Raw genomic sequence first — 15687 nt, forward strand, 5'->3', positions numbered from 1 at the left:
TAAGTACTGCTTCTACTACATCTTCTATTGAATTATCTGGTGCGATATATATTGTTACCTAGATCTAGTTGGCCGTGGTATTATAAGAGTGTGCATATGGACACGGAGGGAATTTAAGGGTTAACATTGAGTAGTTGGCTACATTTCAATTACTTGCAGTTGGTTATACTGTGAGTCTGCGCGGTAGTGTCAAACTTCACGCGTAGAATTCCATTCGTAATATCATTGATCATGAGCGATGAATTATAAGCAGTCAATACAATGTCATATAAGTGGTACAACCAGTCTATTTCTGCATTTGAGATAAGGAAAAGTGGAATGTTCACGGGAGACTTTGTCTCTTGACGCAATGAAACGGATTTCTTTGAAGAATAGTGTTGCGAACTTAACCTGCAAGCCGTGCTATGTGATATTATTAACGTGCCTTTTAGAAGGTTTGTATGAATTAAACATTGTATTCTTAATCTTCACATCTCTTCTTTGAACTTTCATGTAGCTACTTATTGATTAATTCAAATGATATGTGTTGAAAATTGGCTGTATCGATATTTTAATAATAAATTTATTGCAACCAAATGGCCATAAAATTTACATTAAACTTGCAAGTAAGTAACGCATAATTAACATTATTTTAATTTTTACAGTAATCCATACGGATTTTTGCTAAGACTTTGAATCTATGTTAGACTGGAACTACTCGTCCAGGTACCGGGCGAGTTGGCCGTGCGGTTAGGAGCGCGCAGCTGTGGGCTCGCGTCCGGGAGATAGTGGGTTCGAACCCCACTGTCGGCAGCCCTGAAGATGGTTTTCCGTGGTTTCCCATTTTCACACCTTAATTAAGGCCACGGCCGTTTCCTTCCCGTCGCCATAAGACCTATCTGTGTCGGTGCGACGTAAAGCAAATAGAAAAAAAAAACTCCTACTGGTGGAGCTGATGTCCCTCTTTTGAAGCACTTTAGAACGTGACATCTCTCACAATGTTTATTGTAACAGTTGCATACACAGTCTTTATCAGGTACAAGATAGGTTTTCCTTCTGCATAACCGGTGGTGGAAACCATGCACTGCCATTCGGGTCCCCAGGTGTCACAGTTCATAGTTTGCTCCCGCCAATCTGCGAGTAGGCATGGCCTCTGTGGCATAGAATTCTGTCTCTATATCTGCTCTCTTCTGCTGTTGCTTTTTGAGTAGCTGGTTATAGGATGGAATAAATGGTAGCACCATGCAGCATCAAAGATCCTCAGTAAGAAAGGTCTTCCTTGTTGTTTCATGCACTAGATGGGACATTGTGTAGGCCTACTTTGATAAACTTAGTGGCTTCTTTAAGTACAGAATGTGGCCTTAACCTTTTCTAATCTTCTCTGGCTGTGATGCCTAGGTGTTCCCATATTATCACTAGTCTGTAGGTAATTATAGGTAGGATCTTGATGTCAAAAAGATTCACTGTTGCATCAAATGACATCTTGAACAGATCTGTTATCTCGGTCGTAATATTGTTTACCAAAAAAAAGTTCTGTCTATGATATGTTGCATGAAACACTTGCTGGTTGTCTGCAAGACGGCTCCTAAGTGTTTAAAGTTGTTAACTCTCCTCAGTATGTTGTTGTTGTGTGTTACTTTGTCGGACTGAGATAGTCTTCCCCCATTCCTGAACACTATATGGACTGTTTTCTGGTTATTCGATTGGAGATCTTTTTCTTGCGCCTGTGATACCGATCAGTTGAAAGATTCTTGCAATTCCTGCATCACTTGGCTGTTAAAACCATGTCATCTGCGTAGATGTAACGATGTGCACCGTCACCGATTCTCTGTACTACGTCTGCTGTGGCAATGGAAAATAGGATTGGGCTTAGTGGATCGCCTTGCAGTACCCTGTTGGTGTGTGTGATTGGTCTTGAACTTGAAATATTGTCACAAATATGTACGGTGTTGCTCGATAGTATGTTTGTGACAATTTTTGTTATGTAGTGGTTCTTTCTGATTAGTTGGCTTCTCTTGTATCATGGTTCTACTTAGCAGGTCAAAAGCTTTGGTCCACAAACCTACTATGCTGGCATAGCAGGGGGAGAGGCGATATTCCCACATGGCGTGTCCCAGGTTGCGGATAGGGGGATCCTAACCATCTTGCCGGCGAACTTGAGCGAAATAAAATAGCTCTCACGGACCAAACACACAACCCCCTGTGGGTGGGGGACGCAGATGAAGAATACACTCATGGTATCCCCTGCATGTCATAAGAGGCAACTAAAAGGGGCGACGAAGGGATGATGACATTAGAACCATGAAACTACCGTACTTGTGCTTAGTACCATTACGTGAGGAACACCATGGATCTGTGTTACCAATGAGCAGTGCCTTTATGTGAGGAACACCGAACACCACAGTTCTGTGGTTAGTAAGGTCTACAATTGTGTGTATTCCACCAAAGTGGGGGAGCGAGCATTCGGCTGCGCGGACTAATGTCCATGTGCCATAACGCTGTGCTGGAATTTGTTGGTTCCCCTGGGTTCAGAATACGAGAAACACCATGGGTGTATGTTGCCGGTGATTACTACCACTATGTGAGAAAAACCACAGATTTGGCTGGCACCCGTGGTAAGTACCACTATGTGCGAAAACCATGGGTGTGCGTTACCTGAGAGTAGTTCCATTATGTGACGAATACCATGGGTTTGTATTACCTCTGGTTGTTACCATAATGTGTCATACACCGTGGGTCTACATTACTTTGGTAAAATGAAATGTAATGAAATGTCGTATGGCTTTTAGTGCCGGGATATCCCAGGACGGGTTCGGCTCGCCAGGTGCAGGTCTTTCTAATTGATGCCTGTAGGCGACCTGCGCATCGTGATGAGGATGAAATGATGATGAAGACAACACACACACCCAGCCCCCGTGCCATTGGAATTAACCAATTAAGGTTAAAATCCCCCGACCCGGCCGGGAATCGAACCCGGGATCCTCTGAACCGAAGGCCAGTACGCTGACCGTTCAGCCAACGAGTCGGACATTACTTTGGTTTAGTAGCACTATGTGAGCAACACCATGAGTATACGTTGCCTGTGATTAGTTCCACTTAGTGAGGGACACCACGGGTATACCGGCACCCGTGATTAGTCCCACTGTGTGTGGAGCACCATGGGTCTGTGTTGCTTATGATTAGTACCCGTATGTGCGAAACACCATGTGTTTGTGTTACCTGTGAGTGATGCCATTGTGTGCGACATCCGATAGGTGTACATTTCCTGTGGTTAGTACCACCCTTAGAGAAACACCATGAGTCTACGTTATCTGTGATTAGTACCACTGTAGGAGGAACACCATGGTTTTACTTCCCAGTGATGACCTAGCCCCTTTAAACAACAAACATCATCATCATCATCATCATCATCATCATCATCATCATCATCAAAAGCTTTGGTGAGATCGGTGTGACGTAAAACAGATCCTTAAAAAAAAAAAAAAAAAGTCAATGAGTAGCCCATGCAGCTTTCCGCTAGAATCAGTAAGTGCTTCCTCAATATCTTGTAACAGGCAAGTCACTACCTGAAGAGTGTTTCTGCCTCTCCAAAATCCAAATTGTTCTTCTGGTATCAGTAGTGTTGTTAGCCTTGCTGTGAAAATCTTCGTCATCACCTTGAGAAGAGCACATTCCATCGCGATGCCTCTGTACAAGTTAGTATCACCCAAGGCGCCTTTGTTCGTAACGACATTCTTTATTTTTTACCTTCTCCAGCCATCCAGTATTTTTCTTTCTTTAGACACTCATTTATTAGTGAAGCCCGTGTTCTTTTCCACACTGACCTAAGAACTTTCAGATTCTCTATGCATATTTAATCTGGATTGTATGCTTTCCCTTCCTGAGTGCTTTTGTTTGCATGTTCTGTTTCTTCCAAACCAGGTTGGAATTCTGACCACATTGTTCCTTGATCCAGTGGTGGTCGGGTTTCGTAAGCCAGCATTACTTGTCATAGATGTATTTCCCACGTCTCGTATGGAATGTCTCTAGGATATTTTGAAGAAGCCATTGTCAGTAACTTTCATCATTCTTTCATACAGAGAGAGAACTGCATGTCCTTGGGAGTTACTTACGGCTGCAATTTCCCATTGCTTTCAGCTGTGTAGCAGTATCAATTGTAGGTAAGCCACATTTTATGTTATAAGGCCATATCAGTCAATCATCCTGACTACCGCCTTTTTTTCAACTTCCAAAAGGCGGCGTCCCTTCAACTACCATAGACCTTAAGATTGTTTGGACTGAGCGGGTTGGCTACATGGTTTGGGTCACATAGTTGTGAGCTTGCATTCAAGAGGTACTAGGTTCGAACCCCATTATCGACAGCCCTGAAGATGGTTTACCATGGTTTCCTATTTTCACACCATGTAAATGCTGGGGCTGCACTGTAATTAAGGCCATGGTCACTTCCTATCCAGCAAGCAAGTGGCCATGAGCTTGCCTTTGGTTGATAGTGGGTTCGAATCCCATTGTCAGCAGCCCTAAAGATGCTGGGGCTGTGTCTTAATTAAAGCCACGGTTGATTCCTTCTCTGTCCTGGCCTCATCGTCATAAGACTTGTCTGTGTCAGTACAACATAAAACAAATAGCTTTCTTCCCAGTCCTAGCCCTTTCCTATCCGTCGTCACCATAAGACATCTTTGTGTTGGTGCGACATAAAACAAATAGTATCTGGAACTCTTAAACAGGTGTTCACACATTGATGAGAGCATCTTTGTTGCAGTTCCTCATAAGTCTATAATTTAGGTGAATTTCCCTCTCTTTAAAATGATGAAGTAGCCATTCACAGTGCACGAATCACAAAATACTGAGTTCAGATGAAAATCCTGCTGATTTTTTCATGGAAAGAGCCCTCATAGTAGCTGAGCATATGCATATGCTTATTGCCAAAATTTGGAACAACAATTCTATTCCTGCTTACCTGCCAAATGCTCAGGACTTGCAACAGAGTGTTCCTTGGACCTTCTTAAATGCTGACAATGTCGCACTCACAGACACCATCCAAGCACAGTTGCAATCCCACGTTGCAGAATGGAACAACCCCTTTCCCTGTATGAACTCCATCTGAACATCAGGAAGATGGAATACCTGGAAACTAATCCAAGTGATGGCAGATTTCCAAGTCAGGGGTGAGAGCTAAGAAAAAACAGATAGCTTCAGATCTGTAGAAAGGATAAGCAACAAGAATGAAAGATTACAGCCTTTTCTAACTCCTTTAATTACACTGAACTTATGTAAATTGATTACCTATGTTGACTTAACTCACAGTTTGCAATAGGAAATTATGGAATTAACTGAAGTGCAAGCTAGGATATTTGCAACTTGGATGTGGTGGAAGGATGTCACTGGCGTACTTTGTGACAAAAGAATGTCTCTTCTGAAGTCGAAGATATACTGACCAATAGTATGTCCAGTTGTGCTATATAGTGCTGAATGCAGACCTTCCAACAAAAGCACTGGACACCAATTTCACGCCACGGAGATGTGAATTCTCTGCTAATTGACAGGTTCTCCTTAATTCACCACATCAGGAATGATACAATTTGTCAGCAAATGGGCATCACATCAGTTATGGAGAAAATGCAGGAAAGGTGCCTCCGATGGTATGACTTCATTCTACATGCAGCACCTGGCACAGTTGCCTACCTCGCCTTCCACTGTGATTTAAAGATAAAAATTGCATGATGTTCCATATTGAACTGTATCACAATTAAATTGAAAAAACAAATAACGTGGTTCTACCTATTCAGTACAAGTAAATAAGAAATGTAGTGTTACATTCTGATTTAATTAGAAGCGGAAGCGGTACCGGTTAATTGTTTCGGTTGCGAAAATATATATAAAACAATTGAATATAATTTAATATAATTGAAGTATGAAACTAGGATCTTGTAGATTCTTTAGAACAGTTGTCGAAACAATTACAGGCTTGATCATTAAGCTATTCACAGAGTTTTGTCGGCATTTGAAAGCACAGTGCCGGACATTGAGTATGTTGCACTGATCTTCAGGAGCTAGCAACTTGCTTCAATCAAGCGACTCGTCTTCGACTTCTACACAATTTTTGGGACTTCATATTTATTAAATTGTGTTGTGACTTCACGCCTGATAGTATGTGCAGGCTGGCTCACTTAACTGTTCACCTCTTCTCGTAAACATTTTGAGGCACAATGCCGAAAATTGCGTGTGTTGTGCTACTCTTCAGAATATTGCGCCTTACTTCATATAAGTGACTGACCTTCTACTTCTTCTAGATTTTACGATTTAAAATCGTGCAGTGCTAATCCCCATTATCTTATGCTTCTTCAACTGTTTTTGTGAAAGACTCATCCTTTAATTTCTTGTTTTCCTATGCATTGTTTTTGTATTTTTATTCAGCTGATGATGACTCAGATTGGTGGTCGAAACCGGTACTGCTTCCGCTTCTAATTAAATAAGAATGTAACACTACATTTCTTATTTATTTGTATTGAATAGGTTGAACCACGTTATTTGTTATTTCAATTTAAGTGTTCCATTTTGATGTCAACATTGTCCATCCACCTTGTTGATACTCAGGTCTGCCCTGAGCAATTTATGCTGCGGGAAAACATAAGCTGAAGGAATGGTCTTCACATCAGTGACTGATGATGATGATGATGCTTGTTGTTTTAAGGGGCCTAACATCGAAGGTCATCGGCCCCACATCAGTGACTAGTTGAAAGCTTAGCATCATACCAGGGCAATGTTGATCTGGTTGCAGATGTTGTCACTGCTATATGTGTTAAGTGAGTAATGCGCTTCTTGAAGAAGGTGTTGCCAATGACTAGGTCATTTAACTGCGCCGATGTCAGGCTGAGGTGACAGGTTGTTCAGTTAACCTTGATCCGCTCAGCATGCCAAAACTACACAGTCTTCTTGGACTCTTATTATTGAAACTGCGTGCACTGTATTGTTTACTACGGTATTGTCATGTTCCAAGAAGTTCCGCCTAACATCTTACGTGGTTTGTTTTAGTACATTGTGCTCATTGGTACGGTATAGCTACATGAAAAGAAGTCTTGTTTTCACGCTTGCCACTAATGGCTGCACGTTTGAAGTAAGTAATTCCTGTTTTACTTCTGTATAGACCCTGTTGTGCTATATTTTTCTCTAAGGTGCTTATATGTACGGGGATTAGCTAAGATATGTCTTGGTGATGATTGGTGTCCTTTCATTTGAAGTAGAAGTTTGGTGGTACTTATCTGGCATGCTGGGCGGAAGTACTGTCTTTCTGCCCGGCACAACTTAGTCTATAATTGTTATAGTTCTGATTTGCTTTTCCGTTCATTTCATTCTTCTTTATCAACCTAGCAATGCATAATAGTGAAGGTTATAAATTATGTTTTAATTTAACCATTTTTAATTACACAGAGTAAAATTTTCACATAAAATTGACACTGCATTGCTGTTTTTTTTTAAATATATCTTATATGTTTATATATTCATCCTGTCTTTTCACATTCTTCACATTTATGGGTTCATACATTTTGCTAGGAGAATTTTATTACGAAAAGTACCGGTACTCAACTTGTTGGAAAATGATGAACTTCCTAATGTAGAAAAGGTATTCAAGCCCTCAGACGCTGCAGTTTTGTCGGATGAAGAGAGCAGGAATGAAGATGGAGGTGGCTTTGCTGACAATTTACCTGGTAGCCAGCTTCTAGTGAACGCAGAATTAGTGACCTGTGAAACTCCAACTGACTATCAAGACTTTGAAGATGTGCCTGTTGAAGTGGATCAAGCTGAGTTGGTACAAGTAAGACCCAGAAATGTACCTCAAATTATTGCAAAATGGGAAAAGCAAAACCTTGGCACATTCAGGAATATTTCCCCAACAGTGACTTCACCAAACTTCGAGAAAAATCGTGTGTTGAACTGTTCTAGTCAATTTTTACAGATGACATTTTTGATCGCTTAGTTTCTGAATCTAACAAATATGCCAGCTTTTTGAACTGTCCTTCTCCGAATATTACACGACAAGAAATGAAAGTTTTCATTGCAATTTTGATTTTATCTGGATACAATACCGTTCCTTCGAACAGATCATATTGGGAGGATGTGTGTGATGTGCACCATTCTGTGGTGGCAAGGGCTATGCAGCAAAACAGGTTTCTTGAAATTTGCAGTCTCATTCACTGTGCTGATAACCCGATCCCAAGTTTCAACGACAAAATGTGGAAGTTGAAACCTCTGATTGACCTTCTACGTGCTCGTTTAATGGAAAACTTTCGAGCTGAGAAGCACTTGTCATATGATGAGAATATGGTGCCATATTTCGGGAGGCATTCCTGCAAACAGTTTATAAGAGGAAAATCTATATGTTATGGTTTCAAGGTATGGTGTCTAAACACTCATCATGTATATCTTGTAGATTTTGAAGTATACCAAGGAAAAACTCTTAACGCGAATGCCCAGTATGAAGCAGAATTTAGGAAGTGTGCACCATCTTGGTGCACGGGGATACGGTGCTACAGGCGCACTTCGAGAAAATCACATTCCTAAAGGCTTGGTTTCTCAGAACTGACGCATGCGAGGTGCGAGGCCGACGTTGAGTACTTTCATCCCAATGACGCTGCGAGGCTCGTGGTTTCCCAGGCTGCGAAGCGGATCAGTTGCCGAGCACATGGCTCGCAGCCTGTGCGCTACTGTTGGAAGAGGAAGCGGATTATGTGTCAGTACTGGAGGGTTTTCTTCACCCCTATAGCAGTATCAATGGAAACTGTTGATGATCTTGTGATGTCAGCCTGTATCGTCCACAACCTTCTCCGGAATGAGCGAATTCCTTGCCCAAATTAACACTTTATTGGCTGTTTTTAATTAACAGAAGAAAACATGATTCCTCTGGCAGCTGACAACGGAGGTAATTCTATACATGATGCTTTCATGATAAGAGGCAGGTTCAAGAAATATTTTTGTAGCAGGGAGAGAGAATCGGTATGACAAAGAGAATATGCTAACAGGGTGTAGTGAAAGTTTTTTTTCTAACTGACAAACATGTATTTGTTTACCTATAGTTTACTTTTTCTGTGACCCAATTAGCATAATAACGGAATGAACATCGTTATTAAAATAAAACACGTGATTTTATTAAATGAACAATACTGAACTCAAATTTTGTAAAATTATATATATCGGCATATTTGATATTAAAGTAATGGATTTATTGGTTTATATACCATTTCTAAATCTGTTACTTATTTAATCCTTTGAAACTGAACTCATTATATTTGTTATAAGTAACATCAATAATAAATAATAATAATAATAATTATAATAATAATAATAATAATAATAATAATAATAATAATAATAGACACCCTACCACCGATCCACAGAGGCAGCTACCACATCAATGAAAAAACAAAGAATCTCAAGAACGGAGGTTCCAAATGACAGTAAATTAACATTAATCGTCTGGTACCTCCGTTTTTGGAGTTTCTATTTTTACGAACTCTTTCCTTCTCAAGACCATCGTATAATACATAAAACTAGCAATATTTATTAGCTGTTCTATCCAACTTTAGTGATATCATTTTCCATAAGTTGTCTTTCACAACGTTGTTTTTGTAGCTCTTGTGTTGTAAGTTATACAACACTGGGTGTATTCGAACTTCTTTAATCAGTTCCTCGTTCACTTCGTCCGTAAAGCTCATCGTGTTGCTTAAAACAGTAAAAACAAGAACAGAAACAATTTCGCCTCGCACTGCTGTCGCCTCGCACAAATCTGGCCGGACGAATCAGCGCGCGGTGACGCTGCGAGGTCTCACTGCGCACCGCGCAGCTTGAGAAACCACTTGCATAAGCTCGTGTAGTCTGGATTTGTGCGAGGCGGGCCTCGCACCTCGCATGCGTCGGTTCTGAGAAACCAAGCCTTAAGGATCGTAATCTGAAGTTTTCCACTACCATGAAGAAAGAAAAACAGGGTACATATGATTACCTAAAGAGCTTGGAGGAAGGTGTTCAGGTTTGCCATTGGGTGGATAATTCAGTAGTGACTGTAGCATCTACATGTTATGGAGTGCAGCCTGAAAAACAGATATCTCATTATGTGAAAGAAAAAGGACAGGCTGAGGTGGAAAAGTCTGAATGTCTCAGCTATACACGATTTCTCAATACAATATGGATATGGGAGGTACTGGTCATTTGGGTCGTAACATGACAGATGTAGGATGCTAAATGGTTTATTTTGTCACCTATTCAATACATATAAATTTTACATTCATGAATTTATTATTAATTCCGCTTGAGACATGTTTCGCCCTTCATTGAGGGCATCATCAGTCAAATTACCTCCTCAAGGCAAAAATCAGGTACCTGATTAGTATTTAACATGCACAAATTAATACACATTACAATGGGAAAATTAAGTACAAGAAACTCTTGTACAATGGTGATGGTTAAACAATATAAGTTTAAAGAATAAGAAGTCGGCACCAATGCTTAAAATTACTGGGTAATTATAGCAGAGTTCAGCAGTGGTACATTCAGTATCTTCAATACGGACAACAATGATTTTTATCACTTGCAACGTGACAGATGTGCGAGTCGGAATACGAGGGAAAAAGTGATGGTGGGCAATATTTGCCTGGCTCGTCAATGTAGGAATGCATAATGCATGGCAGCTGAAACACATGTCTGGAGAAGGCATTTCTCACCTTGATTTTCGACGAGCAATTGTCCAGACTTATCTCACACACTACAAAGCTGCTCCCTTGCTCGGCAGATCTCATTGTTTTGGACATAATGCAGTGTGGGAACTTTGGTACAATGGAATGTATCACTGGCCTTTTACAATTCCAAGAGCGAAGAGAAATGAAATGAAATGGCGTATGGCTTTTAGTGCCGGGAGTGTCCGAGGACATGTTCGGCTCGCCAGGTGCAGGTCTTTTGATTTGACACCCGTAGGTGACCTGCGCGTCGTGATGAGGATGAAATGATGATGAAGACGACACATACACCCAGCCCTCGAGCCGGCGAAATTAACCAATCAGGGTTAAAATTCCCGACCCTACCGGGAATCGAACCCGGGACCCCTCTGACCAAAGGCCAGCACGCTAACCATATAGCCATGGAGCCGGACAGCGAAGAGAAGAAGATGTGCGTCAGAAAATTGCCTTGCTAGGCCTAGAACCCAGTGTACCAAGTGCAATGTAGGTTTATGTGGAGACTACTTTACTGATTATCATACGCGCAAAGGTAATAAGTAGTGTGTACCATACTTACCTTTCAGAACATCACTGTTAGTGCAGTACTCATATGAACAGGTAACTTACCTTTGTACATACTGCTGCTATAATTCCTCATACAGGCTGCCTGATTGCATCACGATGTAATAAGTGATTTGGGTAGCTTATGAGATTTTAGCATTATTATTTAAAATATAAATTCAGTTCCTCATACAATTAACAACTCAGGTCATTTACAACCCCTATAAAATCATCAAACATCAAACATTTAGGTATTTTTAATAGTTCTGGAACAACATTATTTTTGTAATATATGGAAATATTGAAGAAAAACTTGTATGCTGATGATTTAGAAAGAAAGTATTGGATGAAAGCATATCAATAAGCCAAATGTGCAATAAAATCCAAATTCCCATATATGAAACAAAAGACAGCACTACCGCCCAGCGTACCATATATGTCACGGGCCTTTTCTCGGAAGTTACATGTTGAATAAATAAAATTAAAGCTTTTCCAGGATCTTCATATGCACAGTATCCATCACTAAAAGTTACAAGTTGATTCTCGAAAAATAAAATCTTGGGCGGATCCAGGTTAATTCCTGTCACAGACTGGGTTATGTCAACATCTGCAATCAATTTACATTGGTTCAACATAATTAAAGGAGTTAGAATAGGCTGTAATCTTTCATTCTTATTGTTCATCCTTTACGTGCATCATTTACCAAAAGATAGAGGATTAATGTGGGTCGTCATATTATTATACATATTTACTCACCAGTGGATACAACAGTTGTCTTCCAACAGTATCAATGTTCTCTGTTGTCAATATAGATTCTCAGATGGCTGAGGGAACCAATTCTAGAACTAAACTCTGCTGCAGTGCTAGCATTTCAAATCTACCAAAGCTCCTTATTCTTGTATCGTTGTTGTAGAGCCTAGCAGGCATTTCTCTTCTGATTTATCTCATTTTCAAAATGCTGAGAGCCCTCGTGATCAATTCTTTGCCACATCACCCAGTTGGACATTGCATTATCCCATTTTCCGATGTCAATTTCATATTAGACTTTAGGACATCCTTGAATTGTATTTGCTATCTCCCTAGTTACTCTGTCACCAGGCGAGTTAGCCATGCGGTTAGGGGAACGCAGCTTTGAGCTTGTATCCGGGAGATAGTGGGTTTGAACCTCACTGCCGGCAACCCTGAAGATGGTTTCCCGTGGTTTACCATTTTTACACCAGGCGAATGCTTAGGCTATACCTTAATTAAGGTCATGGCCGCTTCCTTCCTGTTTCTAGCTCTTTCCTGTCCCATCGTCACCATAAGATCTATCTGTGTCGGTGCGACGTAAAGCAAATTGTAAAAGAAAATTTTAAAAATAATGTGTCCCAACATACAACTGAAAGTAGGCCTACATCATTTGTTTTGGAAGGTGTGTTATGCATATGGGTGATATGGTTAGCCCATAAAGGTTGATGATTGATAATCATTGCCTCAATGCTTATAGTATTTGTTTGTACCAATATACTGATGAGTGCTCAATAGTCCTGCCAATTTACTCTAAGAATTCTTCCAAGACAGTGCTAGGTGGTATCTTCCCAGACATTTTAAGTGTCTTCTGTAAGTATTCCAAGTCTTGGCACCTTCTGATTTATCCCCAAAATTAGTACCAACCAGTGTGGCTTCATTTTGGGAGCTGGATAACTGATGCTATCTTTACAGCTTGTATGCTAATGGAGTAACATCACTTCACATTGCCTTCCTCAATCTCAAGAAGGCCTTCAACCATGTTCCGCAACAGCTGATTCGGTATGCACCGTGGCATGCCGGAGCAGCTTATTAGCTTGATCAAAATTTTGTATATGAACACTAGCAATCGAGTATGCTGCTCTGTCGGCACTTCAGACAGCTTCCCCATTTAAAGTCAGTGTCCACCAGGGATCAGCACTGTCAGCACAGCACTCGATAGGTGACTGGTTGAGAGACCCGGTGAGGACCAAGTGGTGGGATCTATTTGACTAGAAGGCAATCTTGGTTAGCAACATCACATTGCTCATTTTCAACCCAGCTTCTGTTGACACAACCTGGACCATGCTCTATGCCTCAGTCACAGCCACCGCACCACACTGCAGCAGAGCTGGTGTCATTATGTCATTGTAAAAATATAACTAGGTCTGGACGCTGAGGTCATGGATATCAAAGACCTTTTCAAGGAAACAACCAAATGTCACATGAATGCATCTGAAATGTTATTGAATTTCTGCTCCTATCTGCATTTGTCAAGCGGTGGCTGGTGGATCTATGTGATAAAAGAGGACATGAGAGACGTTGGCTTGAGGCCCAACGACATCCACGACCATGCAAAATGGCGTTTAAGGACTAGAAGAGTGGACCCTGCACTTGCGGGACAGTGCTGAGGAGTAGTAGTAGTAGTAGTAGTAAATTGATTGCAGGTAATAACCTACCCTTGATCCCATAATGACTTCGTATGGTCAGTATCCCTTTTCCTGTAGTACTCCATGATATGCGTTATTTCCATCTAACTAAATAGTAGCATAACTATTCCTCTCCTAACATTTTTCAATTACATGCTGCATTTTATAAATGTGGTGTTCACAACCCCTCTGTAGTCTTAGACTGCACTAGTTTTATTCACCGAGCTCGATAGCTGCAGTCGCTTAAATGCGGCCAGTATCCGGTAATCGGGAGATAGTGGGTTCGAGCCCCACTGTTGGCAGCCCTGAATATGGTTTTCCATGGTTTCCCATTTTCACACCAGGTAAATGCCGGGGCTTACTTTAATTAAGGCCACGGCCGTTTCCTTCCACTTCCTAGGCCTTTCCTATCCCATTGTCACCGTAAGACCTATCTGTGTCGGTGCAACGTAAAGCAAATAACAAGAAAAGAAGTTTTATTCAACTTAGTTTTCACCATGGATTGTACCCTCTTTTCTAAAACGCCTGTAATCATTTTGCCTAGAGGTATACTGTCCAAGAAGAAAGATCAATAGCTGTTCAATATTTTTACTTCCCCTGCTTGTATATTGGTATAATAACTGCTTTTGTTCAATCATAAAATATCCTTTTATGCTAATTGTATGGAATCATTATATCTCTGTTTTCCCGTTAATTTTCACCATTCCGGGACATATTTCATCTGTCCCTTCTGCCTTATGACACTGTTGTTTATTTACAGTCATCTCCACTTCCTCTCGACCTAATTTCATGTTCATCATAGTTTTCATCTCAGTGAATTCTGTTGATCAGAACTCTGGTGTAGATTTCCAAAATGTTCCCTCCATCTACCCAGTGAAGTCATCTCCACTTCCTCTCGACCTAATTTCATGTTCATCATAGTTTTCATCTCAATGAATTCTGTTGATCAGAACTTTGGTGTAGATTTCCAAAATGTTCCTTCCATCTACCCAGTGACTCTGTAGGATTAACGAAGAGTTTACTTGATTTACCAAAAATAGTATTCTCTTCTCCCTCCCATTTTCAGATTTATTACACTCCCAAAAGATTTCCGTATCTCTAGACCTTGCTCAGAATTAGAAGAATCAGAGATGGATAAGAAGATAATTTTGTGGATCCAAGTGTGTGTTTACCAGGACGTATGCAGAGTATGAAAATGGGAAATAAATACTCTGACAAAGTTGCTATAACTTCGATAATTATACAGAGAAGTGTTATTAGGCCACCTTTGTTCATGTAATTTATCAACACTTTGCCATAGTAGCTGTAGATTGTTTATGATGATTGCATTATACACTGTGTACAGTAGAAAAATCTATAGCTCTGAGGATTTTATAAATCAACTTTAAATGTATAGAATAAGTAGCCTCATAAAAATTGGGAGGCAAGAAAATCAGTGTGGCTTTCAATAATGTATTGGATTAAACACTGGTGGGGAGGTAATTCCTATAAATATCTTGGAGTCACTGTAAAAAAAAGACCAAAAGTGGGACATTTATGTACAAAAGTGTAATTACCAAAGCATAGAAATCATTGCATTTTGTGATATGAAATTTATACTGTACAGTTCTTCATTCTGTCAAAACTCATTCAGAATAACATACATTTAGAAAATACCTGGAAAAGAAACCATTTATTAACGGATTATGCTTGAAAAAGATACCATTAATTACCAAGAATGGTATTCATTTCTCTTCTCTCTCCCATTTTCAGAGTTATTATACTCCCAAAAGATACCACTAGACCTTGCTGAGAATTGGGAGAATCAGAGATCATGCATGATATACTGTATAGAAAAATCTATAGCTCTGAAGTTTTTATAAGTCTTCTTTGAATGCAAAATCCTGTAATTTTTGTGTACCTACAATTCCTGCACAATAGTGTTGTGATAATTGTGTTAAGCAAGTCAGGAGCCTGTTGTTTGATGTACTAGGGCCTATATATTTTACACAAATTCTATGACAGGTTATTATTTGGATTTATTTAATAAC

The 15687-nt window shown here is 40.2% G+C and overlaps 1 protein-coding gene across 3 annotated transcripts in view; it reads left to right on the top strand.

Moving 5' to 3' along the window:
- The first annotated feature begins 208 nt into the window (after positions 1-208).
- The window catches only part of LOC136876967 (uro-adherence factor A), a 203144-nt gene continuing 187665 nt past the window's right edge, over positions 209-15687 (top strand). For all 3 annotated transcript variants that reach the window (XM_067150737.2, XM_067150739.2, XM_067150738.2), the window contains exon 1: positions 209-434. The gene's annotated coding sequence lies outside the window, so the exon portion shown is untranslated. The remainder of the gene's footprint in view (positions 435-15687) is intronic.

Source organism: Anabrus simplex, chromosome 7 (genome assembly GCF_040414725.1).
Source record: "Anabrus simplex isolate iqAnaSimp1 chromosome 7, ASM4041472v1, whole genome shotgun sequence".
NCBI lineage: Eukaryota > Metazoa > Arthropoda > Insecta > Orthoptera > Tettigoniidae > Anabrus > Anabrus simplex.